Consider the following 15,781-nt stretch of genomic DNA (forward strand, 5'->3'; position numbering starts at 1 on the left):
AAGTTTTCTCTTCAGCTAAATATTATGTGCTATTTAATACATCCTTTTAGCTTTAATTTTGAAGACTATATTCATTTCATTTGTTCTTTTTCAAATCCACCTAGAATTTTTTCTCTTTTTCATTTTCAATTTCCTACTTTAATTTTTAAAATATTCTACAAACATTTGCCTTGTCATCTGTTTCTGGTAGCAGAATGCTTGCCATCTTAGAGCTCCACGTGGCGCTGGCTGCTGCTGGCTTGTCTCTGCTGGTACTTCCTCATGGTGTTGCGTTCCCTCACCTATTTTATATTTGTGCTAGTGGCTTGTGTTGGTGGCAATCATATGGGGCCCAGTCTGGGAGATACTATCCAGAAAACTTTGTGTTTGTTTCTGCCAGGTGTTCCAGGGCACGACCAGCCTGGGATCACTTCATGTTAGCTTCTTAGTTTAAGGTGTCCCAGGTACAGGTAGCAGAATTGCAATTGCTGATGGTAAATGAGGGTCACCCTGTAGTGACACATTCTTTGGAAAGAGCTCAGAGATAGACAGCCACGCTCCTTGGTGCTCTCCATCTGCCAGCAGGGAGATATTTTCTTGTTCCCTCTTTCCTTGGGGCTCTAACCTTCAGAGAGCATCCTCTTTAAGCATGGACGCAGTTCCAATTCCCAGACAAAGCCCTTCATCCTATCCCAGTACAGCAACTAAGGGCCAAACCTCCTGGAGACTGCAGAGGACACCAGGGCAGCCACAGGTCAGGTTCGGGTCTGCGTTCCAGCACCCTCTGGGATTTGTGGCTCCTTCCTTGAACTTGCATGTTCATTTCCCAGGGTTTTTATGATTTGCTTGAGCATTCCTCAGTATTTGTAGTGGATGCGTGGGTGGGATGTCTGATCTGCCCATTGCCATGGCAGAATCAAGGCCTCCGTGGGGCATCTGCTTCTCCGTGACACAACGGACCTCCAGATGGATCCTTGAAGCTGCTGAGACTTAGGCTGTCCTACGAGTTCCTGGCTCCCAACCCTTTTTGTTTTGTCTTAATATTTCAGCCAGCGCAGCTGTGAGTCTTGTTAGAATGTTAGCCTTCACAGGCTGTCATTTAGGCTCTCACTGGGCATGTAGCAGCAAATTGGGCACTAGAGCAATTGTTCTCTTGAGTGACCTCCAGCAAACATTCAACAAAGAAAAATTACACTTGCTAGTTTGCAAAGGTCATGCTGAGCGATTAATATTAACGCCAGTCTTTTGCAAAAGAAAAGTATTTACAGGTCTGTGTTTTATTTTTGTTTAAAAGGCCTAAAACTGACTCTCAGCTGGTCCATGTAGAAGGTCTCTGATCAGTTCATTTTCCAGCAGGAATTCTAAGTTCTGTTACTGTTCTTGGATATATTTATCATACATTCAACAGTTCTGCCTATGGCTGACATTTCAAGAACAGAGTGAATCAGAAGTGCCATTGTTTCCACTCCTTCCATTTTATAGGTGCAATTGTGTGTGACGTGCATGGTTCTTATACATTCATACAAATCAGCCAAGAATCGTGCATTGATATGTACCAGGCAGTGAGTGAATTCATTTGCTGTCAGTTGTTGACCCAAAGAACAGCCCCCAGTTTCTCCAGGGTGTTCCATTAATACACAACAGGAAAACAATCTTTTACAATTTTGTGCTAAAAATCATTTTAAGGGGTAGAATATTTCCTCAGTTGTCAGGTTCTTCACTGTATTCATTTTTCTTAAATATATTTTGTGGGCTGGGCATGGTGCTCACATTAGTTATCCTGGTGCTTTGGGAGGCCACAGTGGGAGGGTCTCTTGAGGCCAGGAGTTAGAGACCACCTGGGAAACATAACAAGACCCTGGTCCTACAAAAAAATAAAAAATTAGCTGGGCATTGTGGCATGCTCTTATAGTCCCAGCTACTCGGGAGGCTGAGGCAGGAGGATCACCTGAGCTCTGAGTCTGAGGCTGCAGTGAGCCACGATCACACCACTGCACTCCAGCCTGGGTGACAGAGTGAGGCCTTGACTCTAAATACACACACGCAGAGAGAGACAGACACACACACATGTATGTGTGTGTGTGTGTGTGTGTGTGTGCTGCCCCTTATCTGTCGGAAACAGCTAACAGTTGACAATACAAATAAAAAAGAAGCAAATGGACATTAAAAGAACAAATGGAGGCCGTGTGTGGTGGCTCACGCTTGTAATCCCAGAACTTTGGGAGGCAGAGGCGGGCAAATAACTTGAGGTCAGGAGTTCCAGACCAGCCTTCCCCACATGGTGAAACCCTGTCTCTACTAAAAATACAAAAATTAGCCGGGTGTGGTGGCACATGCCTGTAATCCAAGCTACTCGGGAGGCTGAGGCAGGAGAATTGCTTGAACCTCAGAGGTGGAGGCTGCAGTGAGCTGAGATCACACCACTGCACTCTAGCCTGGGTGACAGACGGAGACTCCATCTCAATGAAAAACAGAACAAAAGGAAACTCATCAATTAAGTTTAATTTGGCAGCTTTTCTTTTTTCACAAACACATCAAGCAGCTGTGCATGTACCCCACATGCAGGGACTGGAATCACATTCCTGTTCCTATAATGAAATAGGCACAGTGCAGCAGTATTTCAGAACCCACAGCGAGTTCCTCTGTGTCAAGGGTTCTGTCTCCAGTGCAAGGTGAAAATCACCGTTAATCATCCCTGGAGGATACCGTAGAGGGTGAATTGTGGCCCTTTCCTACAATGTATTATCCAGCTGAAAACTGCAAATCAATATGAAAATGTGAAGTTGAATGTTTACCATAGTGAGTCAAAAGCATTCAGAAGCAGAGGGCACTGACTGTGGGGTTAATAATGGACCTTTGACCTCAAACACAGGGACTCAGGGAGTCAGACAGCATATGGGAGGGAAAAGAAAATTTCAGCCAGAGATCACTTAGCAAAGTTGGGAGAATCTAAATTTTGTGTTTTAATGAGACTGAAATCATTCTGCCTAGAGCAAGATGTTCAAGTGCAAATAAAAAATGATAGAGCAGGTACAAAACATGTTGCATGTTGAATATCGGTTCTTTATGGAGTGTGCCTTATCCTGTTCAGGCTGCTATAGCAAAATGCCACAGACTGGCCGGGTTGCCAACAACAGTGTTGGGGGCTGGAAGTCCATAATGAAGGTGCCGGCAGCTGCACTGTCTGGTGAGGGCTGCTGCGTGGTTCACAGATGGCATCTTCTCATTGCAGCCTCGCATGGTGGAAGGGGCAAGACAGCTCTCTGGGGTCCCTTTAGAAAAGGCGCTAATCCCATTCATGGGGCTCCACCCTCATGACCGCATCACTGCCCAAAGGCCTCATCTCCCAACACCATTGCTCTGGGGATTAGGTTTCCACACAGGAATCTGGGGAGGGCACAGCATTCAGCCCATAGTAGAGCAGATCGCCACCAAATATATTTAAGCAGCTGAGTGACACACAAGTGTCCTGGTTTACAAATACAAATCTACTGAATTTGCAAAGACAGGTGTGTATGTTGTTTACATCCTGGCTGAAACAGTGAAACACAGTAAATGTGCTCTCAGATGTTCACACAGTTTTTTCTTCTTGAGTATTTTCATATAGTATTGAAGTCCTTAAACTTTTATTATAAGTAGGGTTGCCAGATTTAACAAATAAAGATTCAAGTCCCTCACTGAATTTGAAATATCAGATCAATGACAAGTAATTTTTGGTATAAAAGTATGTTCCATGCAATATTTGAAATATACTTATGTTAAAAATTATTCATCATTTGGCCGGGTGTAGTGGCTCATTCCTGTAATCCCCGCATCCTGGGAGGCCGAGACAGGCAGATCATCTGAGGTCAGGAGTTTGAGAATATCTGGCCAACATGGCGAAACCCTGTCTCTCCTAAAAATACAAAAATTAGCCGGGTGTGGTGACGCATGCCTGTAATCCCAGCTACTCGGGAGGCTAAGGCAGGAGAATCGCTTGAACTGGGGAGGTGGAGGTTGCAGTGAGCCAAGATTGTGCCATTGCACTCCAGCCTGGGCAACAGAGTGAGACTCTGTCTCAAAAAAAAATAATAAATTATTTATGATTCATCATTTATCTAAAGTTCAATTATACCTGGCAACCCTAGTTACAAAGCCAGATGATTAGAAAATACTCTACAAATCTCATGAATATTTTATAGATTATTTGTATAGAACATGTTTCTAAACAGATTCAATGTAACATACACTTAAAAACTGCATTCTGTAGAAAAATTCCACCCCGATGGCTCCAAAGAAATTGTGTTTCCCGACGGGACAGTGAAACATCTCAAGGATGGACAGGAAGAGACCTTATTTCCTGATGGGACAATCGTAAGGGTGGAAAGGTCAGTAATGTCAGACAATGTGAATCCGAAACATCCCCAGTTTTTGTTTGTATATTTAATAATTTCCTTATATTAATTTAGATTTTTAAAACATTTAAGTGCTTGTATTAAAAAAAAGGAAAATAATGTCATTGACTCCAGAAGTTTTGTCTTATGACCTTGATTTGAATCCCTTTATAGAGACTGTGGGTTTCAAATGGACTTTCAGGTATTTACTTTACTGACATTAGCTGTGTTTGAATTATAACTGTAAGAATCACTCTAGTCTTCAGTGCTCACCTCAGACCACGTGGTCTAGAAGCCCAAGTCCATTGCAGAACACATGCAAGCAAATGTTTAAGGCACACCAAGGAAGAGCTCATCAGAGCTGCTATTTCAATGCTAGTTTGTGCAGAAAGTAAAGATCCACCCAGCTGCCCAAGGGAGAGCGTGGGATGTTGTTTTAGACCTTCCCTTTCTTTCCTGATATCCAAGTGACCCCTGAGTGAGCGCTGTGGGCTGTGTCTCCTCGCCGCCCCACCTCCAACCTTTCTCTGAGTTCTGCAGTCTCCCGCTCTCACCATTTCTCTCCTGGGCAATTACGGTAGACTGCCCCAGCTTCCTCACAGCAGTCAGAATCTTCCCTGTCACCTCCAGGGCCACTTTTCTGAAATGATTCTATGTGTGTCCCTGTCACTCCCCGTGTTAACCCTACCATCCCTCTCACCGTCAGAGCCAGCTGTCAGCACAGGCTTCAGCCTGCAGGTGAGCAGCCTCGGCTGACCTCCCGCCCTGCCTCCTGGTCCTCCACACTTGCCCTCTCTCACCCACACCAAGTTTCCGCTGATGCCGAGCCCACCGTGCACCTTTCCTGCCCCTGCCCGTGGCCTTCTGCACCCTCATCTACCGAGATTTGGAAGGAGGGCTCCAGACTCAGGTGGGGGCATTATTTTGTGCTCCCCCACCCCCCACTGGCCTCCACACTGGCAGCATTGGCCCCGATGCACACTGCCCCTCCACGTGTTTCTCTTCTCAGGAATGGCGACAAAACCATTGTGCTCAGCAACGGGCAGAAAGAAATCCACACGGCCCAGTTCAAGAGAAGGGAGTACCCAGATGGCACTGTCAACAGTGTGTATTGCAGCAGCTGTCAGGAAACCAAGTGCATCTCCGGGAGGGTTAAGATCAAAGATGAAGCTGGAAACATCATCCTGGATGAGAAGCAGATGAGCCCTCAACATGCAGCATCACATGGGAAATGCCAATTGCAGTTTTTTGTTAAAACAGACAAAAACGAATAACATATTCGCTGCCCCAAATGATCTTGGAGAGCCACTAAACCTTTAGGACTACCCAAGTTATCTAGAAATTGCAAAGAAAAGGACATTCTCTTCTCTATTTAGGAAACACAGAGCAGCACCCATCAGAGAACAGGAGGCTCACAAAAGAAAGATTTCCAGTGCCCGCAGCAACACTGCACCCTCTTTGATCATCACAGGGGCCATTTCTGCCTTGTGATGGACCCAGGAGGTCTCTGCAGAGCAAGTGCCCTTGGACCAGCTGATTCACAAAGTGCTGAGCCCCTCTCGCCTTTATGGCCCACCCCAGGCATGGCTCATATCTCCAGCATTACAGAAGCTCAGCCTGGCCAGTTCACCTCTGGTCACCGACACCCCTGTCCTCACTGGGACAAGAGGGAGACAATTCTAGTCACTACAAGGATACTCAGGTGGCGTCCAAGACAGGTCAGGGCTCCAATAGTGCAGTTGTCATGGCCTGTCACTACCCAGGGAGCATGTCGCCTCCTGAAACTTGAGATTTTTAAAATCCCAATATAAAATGATAACCAGTTACTTACTTCTTTTGTTATTTTGCAGGCCACCTAGAAATACAAAAGCAGACTGGCATTCATCTAATTTTTATACTGAAATGTGGATACCCCAAACATGGTTTTGGAAAGAGATAATTTCTTGAAAATTTTATCAGAAGATGCATAGTGATTTAATTTTTTCCAGTATGTACTCATGTTTTTATGAAATACAATACCATATTTTAGTGCCAGGGATTATTTTAACCTTAATACTGTGCACGCATCATCGTAGTCCTCAATATTTGGTAATGCTATTTAAAGTAACTCAAGAACCATGTGCTATCTGGCTTTGAAGGAAAAAAAGGAATTCTACTACGATTGCAGTGGATGGAGGCCTTTTGTTTTCGGATGACTGCTACAGCAACGCAAGGCATTTGTCAGGCATAACTGGCAAAACAAATCCATTATTAAAAAGCTATTTTGGGTTTGGCTGAAAGAATGGACTTGCCTATTGCTTTGATTGTTTTAAATCAGCTTATACTAAAAACTGTCACTGAAGCAAACAAAACGATACACAGCTGTACTGAAAAAATGTACTTCTCATTATCTGTGGGAGATCGGGGAAGAAACAAAGACGCAATTTTATCAGGAAGCCGTGTGCAGGCATCAGATCACCTGACTGACTGGAAGTTTTCACTAACTATCATCTGCAGTACACTCTCCACTAGTGACAGGTGCAAAATCTGTCATCCAAATAAGATTAATTCAGTGAGCACATGGAATTAATACATTCCATGTGCGGGAAGCCCTTCATGGAATATACATTCTGCAATATTGGAAATCAGTACAAGCTTATTAAAACAACATTTCATACTGATTTGCAAAAAGCCAGAATTTACTTTTAGTTCTTAACAATCTCCCGAAGGCTCCTTATTAGATGTACAATCTGATTATATCTATTACATTAATTTTGAGGAGGGGGTCTCTATTAACCTATTTGTAGGCACATTTATGCACAAATTGTAAACAAGCACATTTACTTGTTCAAAAAGGTAGCATTAAGACGATCACAAAACAATGACAGAGTATAAAGGGCTGGGAGATGGGGTGAGTCACACCCACCTGGGTCACTGTCTACTGCCACCTTGGAAAAAACCCTCAGCTGTCCCCCACTTCCTTTTCCCTAAGTGGGTGACATTTCATCCCCTGCACGGCTCAGGGATGCTGTGGAGATGGATGAGAAGGGAGCAGGACAGAGTCGTCCCGTCCATTACACCCAGGTGCTGCTCCTGAAGGGAGTCTTGGATGGAGCCCTCCTCTCTCTGCGCGTGGAGTCCTGTAGGCTCCATGTTTTCCTAAGGAGCACAGGTCCTCTCAGAGCACGGGCCCCAAGTTTCATGGCCATCAGGTGCAGCCTCTCCCGCCTCTTCTCTCCTGCTCCCCACAGCCCACATCATGCAGAAGGCCCTCCCTTAGGTTAACTCGGCCTTCTCCGACTCATCATTCCTTCTGCAAACATTCCTTGGCTCACCCTCCCCACCCCCAGGCTAAGGCCCCCAAGTGCTCACTGAACCCTGCACCTCTCATGTCCTCCTCACACTGTATCCCAATGACCTAGGGACCTGCCTGTCCCCACCTAGACAACACATTGAGGATAGAGCTCAGTCACCTTCACCTTCGCTCCCCAGCAGCTAGAGTGGAGAGTGGAGCCTCAGAGGCTCTGGAGTAAACAAAGAGGTGAGAACGTGGAGAGTGAACTCTGATTATTGGTGTTAAAGTGAAAGGGATTTCAAGAAAGAGGCTGACTCCCAAAACTGAGGACTCTGTCTGATGCTCAGTTTATCAAATTCACCTTTGAAACTACCTTTTCTTGAGCACTTAAAGATTGATTCTAATTAAGTTTTCTTAATACTGCAATTATAGGTTTAGAATGGTTGATATTTTTGAACAAACACCTTATACAAGAGACACAACCAAACAATTCAGATTATCACCTACTTCTTACAGACCTCCAATTTGAACCTACTCTACAGCATTAACCATTTTCTCATTATTCTATATTTCTTACATTTTCCTACAATTATTACTATAATTGTATTTTGTTGTCGTTTTTACTTGTTTCCCTGCTCTAAAAAGAAAAACAAATCCTGTGGTTCGTCTTGCTATGGGTGTGGGTGTGACAGCGGGAACTCTGTTACTCACTAGTTATTCCTTCTCCGGCATTTTAAACTCAAGTCACTGGACATCATACTCAACCTTTATGGTTAAACCTGACATGCTACATTAGCATTCTTGTGTTTCTAATGAACGCCGTTCACAAAAGTTTTAGTTTTTTGCAACCTGGGATCAGGCCACATCATGACTGTCATTGCCTTTGTGGGAGCTTTTTCCATTAAAAAATTTAAACATGTAAGTTTTGTTACTGCATTTGCATGAAGGTGGATATATCAATCGTGCATATTAAAACATTTTCTTATACCTAAGAGTTCATTTGTTTCCTTCTGATTTTTAAGAGAAATTAAAACATTTTCATGGGCTCCTAAAAGTATCGTGGGCCCTCATGTGCCTGAGGAGACGCTGGCCCTGCCTGGCGTCTCGCCTTGTATATATGACTCTCCCCCGCCTGGTGTTCCGTCACGCGTGGTCCTGCCGTTCTGAGAGGTCAGCAGAGCTGGGGTTGGTGTTGGAAACGCTGGCATTCTTTACCTTCCAAATGAGCAGTGGCTTCCCAGGGAAGACTCATCCTGGAAAGGCAGGGTAGGGCTGCAGGGCAGCTCTCTGGACTCACGCTCGGGGGTCCTCAGCCATCTCTGCTGTCAGATGGCACCAACAGAATCGATTGTTATTTTTTGCTCGTGGCTCAATGCCCACTTTTTCCTAGGCTACTTGGCTTTCTTGTGGCTTCCCAGGTTTCTTATCTGCAACTGCAGATAGACAAAGTTTATATCTATACTTTAGAAGCAGACAATGGAAGGAATAAAACCACATTCCTCATTTATTCAAAGCAATAAAATTAAATGTGTCTTATTATATTCTTTTGTATCACAACCGTATTTGTACAAAACTTTTTTCTTCTAATATTTTCAATTTGTAATCAACTTACTTCAATTAGCCATGTTTCATTTTTTTATTATGAGTTGATTCTCAAATGACCACAACTTTCTGTCTTTGTATCACTTCCCCTGATATCTAGGGAAGTGTCCTTGCTTGCTGGGAACACAGAGCACCCAGCAGGCTGCATTAGTTCTGGGACTGCTGCTTCACCTTACAGGCAGACCTTGGGGATACTGTGGATTTGGTTCCAGGCCACCACAATAAAGCTCATATTGCAACACAGCAAGTCACACAAATATTTCATTTTCCCAGTGCCTATAAAAGTTTGGTTTATGTTATACTGTAGTCTATTAAGTATGCAATAGCATTATGTCTAAAACATAAACATATCTCAATTTTAAAATACTGTATTGTTTTAAAAAATGCTAATGATCATCTGAGCCCTCAGTGAGTTATAATTGTTTTGCTGGTGGAGGGCTTTGCCTGTGTATTGATGGCTGCTGACTGATCAGGGTGGAGGTTGCTGAAGGTTGGGGTGACTGTGGCAACATCTGAAATAAGACCACAATGAAGTTGACTGCATTGACTGAATCTTCTCATGAAAGGTTTCTCTGTAGCATGCAATGCTGTTTGATAGCATTTTACCCACAGTATAACTTCTTTCAAAATTGGAGTCAATCCCCTCAAACCTTACCTACTGCCTCATTAACTAAGTGTATATATTCTAAATCCTTTGTTGTCTTATCAATAATGTTCACAGCATCTTCATCAGGAGTCAATTCTATATCAAGAAACCACTTTCTTTGCTCAACCATAAGAAGCCGCTCCTAATCTGTTCAAATTTTATCCTGAGATTGCAGCAATTCAGCCACATTTTTAGGTCCCACTTCTAATTCTAGTCCTCTTGTTATTCCCACCTCATCTGCAGTTACTTCCTGCACTGAAGGCTTGAACCCCTCAAAATCATCCATGAGGAATGAAATCAACTTCTTCTAAACTCCTGTTAATGTGGATATTGTTTCTCCTCCCATGAATCATGAATGTTTTTAATGGCATCTAGAATGGTAAATCCTTTCTAGATGGTTTATAATTAACTTTGCCCAGATCCATCAGAGGAATCACTATCTATGGCAGCTATAGCCTTATGAGATGTATTTCTTAAGTAACAAGACTTGAAAATTGAAATTTTTCCTTGATCCATGGGCTGCAGAATGGATGTGGTATCAGCAGGCATGAAAGCAACATTACTCTCCTTGCACATCTCCATCAGAGCCCTTGGGTGCACTGCCAATGAACAGTAATATTTTGAAAATAGTCTTTTTTTCTGAGCAGTAGGTCTTAATAATGGGCTCAAAATATTCAGGAAACCACTCTGTAAACAGATGTGCTGCCATCCTGGCTTTTTTATTCTACTTATAGAGCAAAGACAGAGTAGATTTAGCATAATTCTTTTTTTTTTTTTTGAGACAGAGTTCCACTCTTGTTGCCCAGGTTGGAGTGCAATGGCATGATCTTGGCTCATTGCAACCTCCACCTCCTGGGTTCAAGTGATTCTCCTGCCTCAGCCTCCCAAGTAGCTGAGATTACAGGCACCCACCACCATGCCTGGCTAATTTTTTGTATTTTTTCTTTAGTAGAGACAGGGTTTCTCCATATTGGTCAGGCTGGTCTCAAACTCCTGACTTCTGGAGATCCACCCACCTCGGCCTCCCAATTAAGCATAATTCTTAAGGGCCCTAGGATTTTTGGAATGGTAAGTGAGATTGGCTGCAATTTTAAGTCACCAGATGCATTAGCTATTAACAAGAGACATCCTGTCCTTTGAAGCTTTGAAGACAGGCATTGACTTCTCCTCTCTAGCTATGAAAGTCCTAGATGGCATCTTCTTCCAACAAAAGGCTGTTTCATCTACACTGACGATCTGTGGTTTGGTGTAGCCACCTCCATCACTTACCTTAGCTAGGTCTCTGGATAACTTGCTGCAGCTTCTCCATCAGCACTTGTTACTTCATCTTGCACTTTTAAGTTATGGACATGTTTATTCCCTTAAAACTCATGAACCAACCTCTGGCACTTTCAAACTTTTCTTCCGTAGCTTTCTCACTCCTCTCAGCCTTTTTTGAATCAGCAATAAAGCTGTTTCACTTTCTTGTCATTCATGTGTTCACTAAAGCAGCACTTTTAATTTCCTTTAAGAGGTTTTTCTTTGCATTCACAACTGGGCTAACTCCTGGGTGCAAAAGGCCTTGCTTTCAGCCTGTCTCAACTTTGAACAGGCCTTCCGCACTAAGCTTAATCATCTCTAGCTTTCAATTTAAAATGAGGGATGTGTGTCTCTTCCTTTTACTTGAACACTTAGAAGCTGTTGTAGGTTATTAATGGTGTAATTCCACAATTGTGTCTCAGGGAATAGGGAGGCCTGAGGGGAGGGAGAGAGATGGGGGCAGCTGGTCAGTGGAGCACGTGGAACACACGTGACATTTATGATGTTTTCCGTCTTACCTGGGTGTGGTTGTTGGTTACAAAACAATTACAAAGTAAAATCGAAGCTCACTAGGTACAGATCACCATGACAGACATAATTATAATGAAAAAATTCGAACTATTACAAGAATTAACAAAATGTCACATAGAGATAGGAAGTTAGCACAAGCTGTTTGAAAATGGGACCCATTGATGTGCCCCAACGGAGCTCCCACAAACTTTCAATTTGTAAAAACAAGTGCAGTATCTGCGAGGCACAATAGAGCAAGGCACAATAAAACGAGGTCGGCCTGTGCGTGCAAACCCCTCACAGAGGGCTGTAAACACAATGTAGGAGCATCATGAAAAAGCCCGTTCTGAGCACGGGGCTACAGAGGGCGCTGTTGGGTAAACAGGTCATTTGGCGGCACAAAGCAGCTCACAGCCCATCTCTGAGGTAACGCGGTCAGATTTACCTTTTCAACATGTGCCGTGCCACAAACTGGGTCATTAAAAACCGCGGAAGTTCATTCTTCGCCCCCGGACCACGTGGGCTGCGCCCTCAGGGAGCTGAGCGGTCCCCGTGAGGCCCCTTCGCTGCCCGCACAATTCAGCTGTGCCGGGACCTGGTGTGCAGAGGAATCGTGGTAAGAAATGTGCACACATCGTCCAGACAGACGGCCCCATGAGTCTCCCCACAGAAAAGAGGAAGGCGAGGCGGAGTCCTGAAGGCGAGGCGTGCAGAGACGGGAGAACCAGGCAGAAAGCCGCGGGCCTGCCGGGCTCCCGACGGCGACGAGGGCGGCGCCCCCCAGACGCCTGCGCTCCGGGAAGGCCGAGTCTGTCAGCGCCGCCTGCGGTGTGTGGCAGCTGCGCGCTCCTTCCCTGTGGGGCGGAGCTGGCTGGAGCCATTGCCTGAAGGAACTGGGCTGTGTCCTCCGCTCTGGGGAGGGGAATGTGGCCGGTGGATGCCGAGTTCCTTTTGTTGCCATCCGCAGCCCACAGCGAAGTCACTCTGAAGAGCATCTCGCAGGCCTGCGCTTCTGCTTCTCGTCGCCTTCTAGGCGGCTCTGACCTTGACACCCCTTTCCTCTTCTTGTTTGTCTCCTCGAATCCTACATTAAGGGAAATGGGGGTCCTGTTTTGAAACAAAATGAGAAAGAACCATAACCTTCAACTTCAAAACACTTCCAGTCTCCTCAAGGTTTTTCACATTCAGAGATCACCCATTTCCCAGGGTCCTTGAAATGTTTCCTGGAGCGGCGCCTCTCCCCGTGCTCTGGCTGGAGACAGTAGCGGGGGCTGTCTTCCTCTGCGTCCTCGTGAACACCCAGTTTGGGGTGGAAAAGTCAAAAAGAAAACCCAGGAACGCCCCATCCTGTCGTTCTCAGGGTCCCCCGGCTCCCCCGGGCTTCCTCTCTCCGCCCCTGGTCTTCCTGCGTTTGTTTGACGGGCACTGCCAGAGGTTTCCGGTTGCACCTGCGGGAAGGAGGAAAACACACGCCTGTTTCATCTTCTTAGGAGGGGAAGTGTGAAGCTTTTTGAATGGCCACAGTATATTGCCTTAATTCTCCTTCACTTTCAGCCGTTTTGTCTGCCCCGCCTCAGGAAGACCGTCTGTGTTCTTTCCTCCATAGCCCAGGCACCGAAGGCACATGCCGTGCCTATAAATTTCCTGTCTGCTGTCAGACTCTACGTGAGCTCGTTGTTTCTTCAGTTTAATCTGCGCACGTTTCACCTTAGGAGAGACACTGCCCAGATGTGGCAGCTTTTCCTGACAGATGGCCCGAGGCTATTCTTGCCCTAAAACTTGACATGCTCACTTAAAACCATCCTTCCTAACAACACAGGTTTTCCCATTTCTCTGAGGTTGACCTTTACACCCGAAGAGTCATCAAAACCCAGCTGGTGCTAAAGAAGTGACGATTTCAAAAAACGGAGGGAAAATGGAAGCTGGTCTCTGAGTTTCAAGTAATTCCAGTTGCTTGATTTAGTCTGATTGGAATGTTTGAGCATTTGAGGAAAAGGCCCTTAACTCGATTTGCCAAACCCCATAAAGTAGGAGCTGAGCTGACATTTAAAATCAGAATAGCCTTGACGGGCTTGCATTCTTACTTATGTCCTTTATTTATTTATTTTTTTATTATACTTTAAGTTCTAGGGTACATGTGCATAACATGCAGGTTTGTTACATATGTATACTTGTGCGATGTTGGTGTGCTGCAACCATCAACTCGTCAGCACCCATCAATTCATTATTTATATCATGTATAACTCCCAATGCAATCCCTCCCCCCTCCCCATGATAGGCCCCAGTGTGTGATGTTCCCCTTTCTCGAGTCCAAGTGATCTCATTGTTCAATTCCCACCTATGAGTGAGAACATGCGGTGTTTGGTTTTCAGTTCTTGTGACAGTTTGCTAAGAATGATGGTTTCCAGCTGCATCCATGTCCCTACAAAGGATGCAAACTCATCCTTTTTTATGGCTGCATAGTATTCCATGGTGTATATGTGCCACATTTTCTTAATCCAGTCTGTCACAGATGGACATTTGGGTTGATTCCAAGTCTTTGCTATTGTGAATAGTGCCGCAATAAACATATGTGTGCATGTGTCTTTGTAGTACATAATTTATAATCCTTTGGGTATATACCCAGTAGTGGGATGGCTGGGTCATATGGTACATCTAGTTCTAGATCCTTGAGGAATTGCCATACTGTTTTCCATAATGGTTGAACTAGTTTACAATCCACCAACAGTGTAAAAGTGTTCCTATTTCTCCACATCCTCTCCAACATCTGTTGTTTCCTGACTTTTTAATGATTGCCGTTCTAACTGGTGTGAGATGGTATCTCATTGTGTTTTGATTTGCATTTCTCTGATGGCGAGTGATGATGAACATTTTTTCATGTGTCTGTTGGCTGTATGCATGTCTTCTTTTGAGAAATGTCTGTTCATATCCTTTGCCCACTTTTTGATGGGGTTGTTTGTTTTTTTCTTGTATATTTGTTTGAGTTCTTTGTAGATTCTGGATATTAGCCCTTTGTCAGATGAGTAGATTGCAAAAATTTTCTCCCATTCTGTACATTGCCTGTTCACTCTGATGGTAGTTTCTTTTGCTGTGCGGAAGCTCTTTAGGTTAATTAGATCCCATTTGTCAATTTTGGCTTTTGCTGCCATTGCTTTTGGTGTTTTAGACATGAAGTCCTTGCCCATGCCTATTTCCTGAATGGTACTACCTAGATTTTCTTCTAGGGTTTTTATGGTACTAGGTCTAACATTTAAGTCTCTAATCCATCTTGAATTAATCTTCGTATAAGGAGTAAGGAAAGGATCCAGTTTCAGCTTTCTACTTACGGCTAGCCAATTTTCCCAGCACCATTTATTAAATAGGGAATCCTTTCCCCATTTCTTGTTTCTCTCAGGTTTGTCAAAGATCAGATGGCTGTAGATGTGTGGTATTATTTCTGAGGACTCTGTTCTGTTCCATTGGTCTATATCTCTGTTTTGTTACCAGTACCATGCTGTTTTGGTTACTGTAGCCTTGTAGTATAGTTTGAAGTCAGGTAGCGTGACACCTCCAGCTTTGTCCTTTTGACTTAGGATTGTCTTGGCAATGTGGGCTCTTTTTTGGTTCCATATGTACTTTAAAGCAGTTTTTTCCAATTCTGTGAAGAAACTCATTGGTAGCTTGATGGGGATGGCATTGAACCTATAAATAACTTTGGGCAGTATGGCCATTTTCACGATATTGATTCTTCCCATCCATGAGCATGGTATGTTCTTCCATTTGTTTGTGCCCTCTTTGATTTCACTGAGCAGTGGTTTGTAGTTCTCCTTGAAGAGGTCCTTTACATCCCTTGTAAGTTGGATTCCTAGGTATTTGATTCTCTTTGAAGCAATTGTGAATGGAAGTTCATTCACGATTTGGCTCTCTGTTTGTCTGTTACTGGTGTATAAGAATGCTTGTGATTTTTGCACATTAATTTTGTATCCTGAGACTTTGCTGAAGTTGCTTATCAGCTTAAGGAGATTTTGGGCTGAGACAATGGGGTTTTCTAAATATACAATCATGTCATCTGCAAACAGGGACAATTTGACTTCTTCTTTTCCTAACTGAATACCCTTG

The 15,781-nt window shown here is 44.1% G+C and overlaps 1 long non-coding RNA gene and 1 pseudogene across 3 annotated transcripts in view; one reads left to right on the forward strand and one right to left on the reverse strand.

The window, feature by feature from the left end:
• Positions 1-5,818, forward strand: part of LOC117096877 — a 23,085-nt pseudogene extending 17,267 nt beyond the window's left edge. Inside the window, exons 8-9 of the transcript XR_004442698.1 lie at positions 4,229-4,346; positions 5,362-5,818. The product of XR_004442698.1 is annotated as a T-complex protein 10A homolog 1-like (transcript). The remainder of the gene's footprint in view (positions 1-4,228; positions 4,347-5,361) is intronic.
• On the reverse strand, positions 2,444-13,046 carry LOC117096878. 2 transcript variants are annotated; one of them, XR_004442700.1, is made up of 4 exons: positions 12,129-13,046; positions 8,842-9,059; positions 4,207-4,318; positions 2,444-2,736 (listed from the first exon to the last, which is right to left on the reverse strand). It is a non-coding gene; the product is annotated as an uncharacterized LOC117096878 (long non-coding RNA). The 2 variants fall into 2 exon arrangements; XR_004442699.1 differs by lacking the exon at positions 2,444-2,736 and having other exon boundaries at positions 3,969-4,318.
• Positions 13,047-15,781: the final 2,735 nt, after the last annotated feature.

This window comes from Trachypithecus francoisi, unplaced genomic scaffold (genome assembly GCF_009764315.1).
Source record: "Trachypithecus francoisi isolate TF-2019V2 unplaced genomic scaffold, Tfra_2.0 Lachesis_group15, whole genome shotgun sequence".
In the NCBI taxonomy this organism is placed as follows: Eukaryota; Metazoa; Chordata; class Mammalia; order Primates; family Cercopithecidae; genus Trachypithecus; species Trachypithecus francoisi.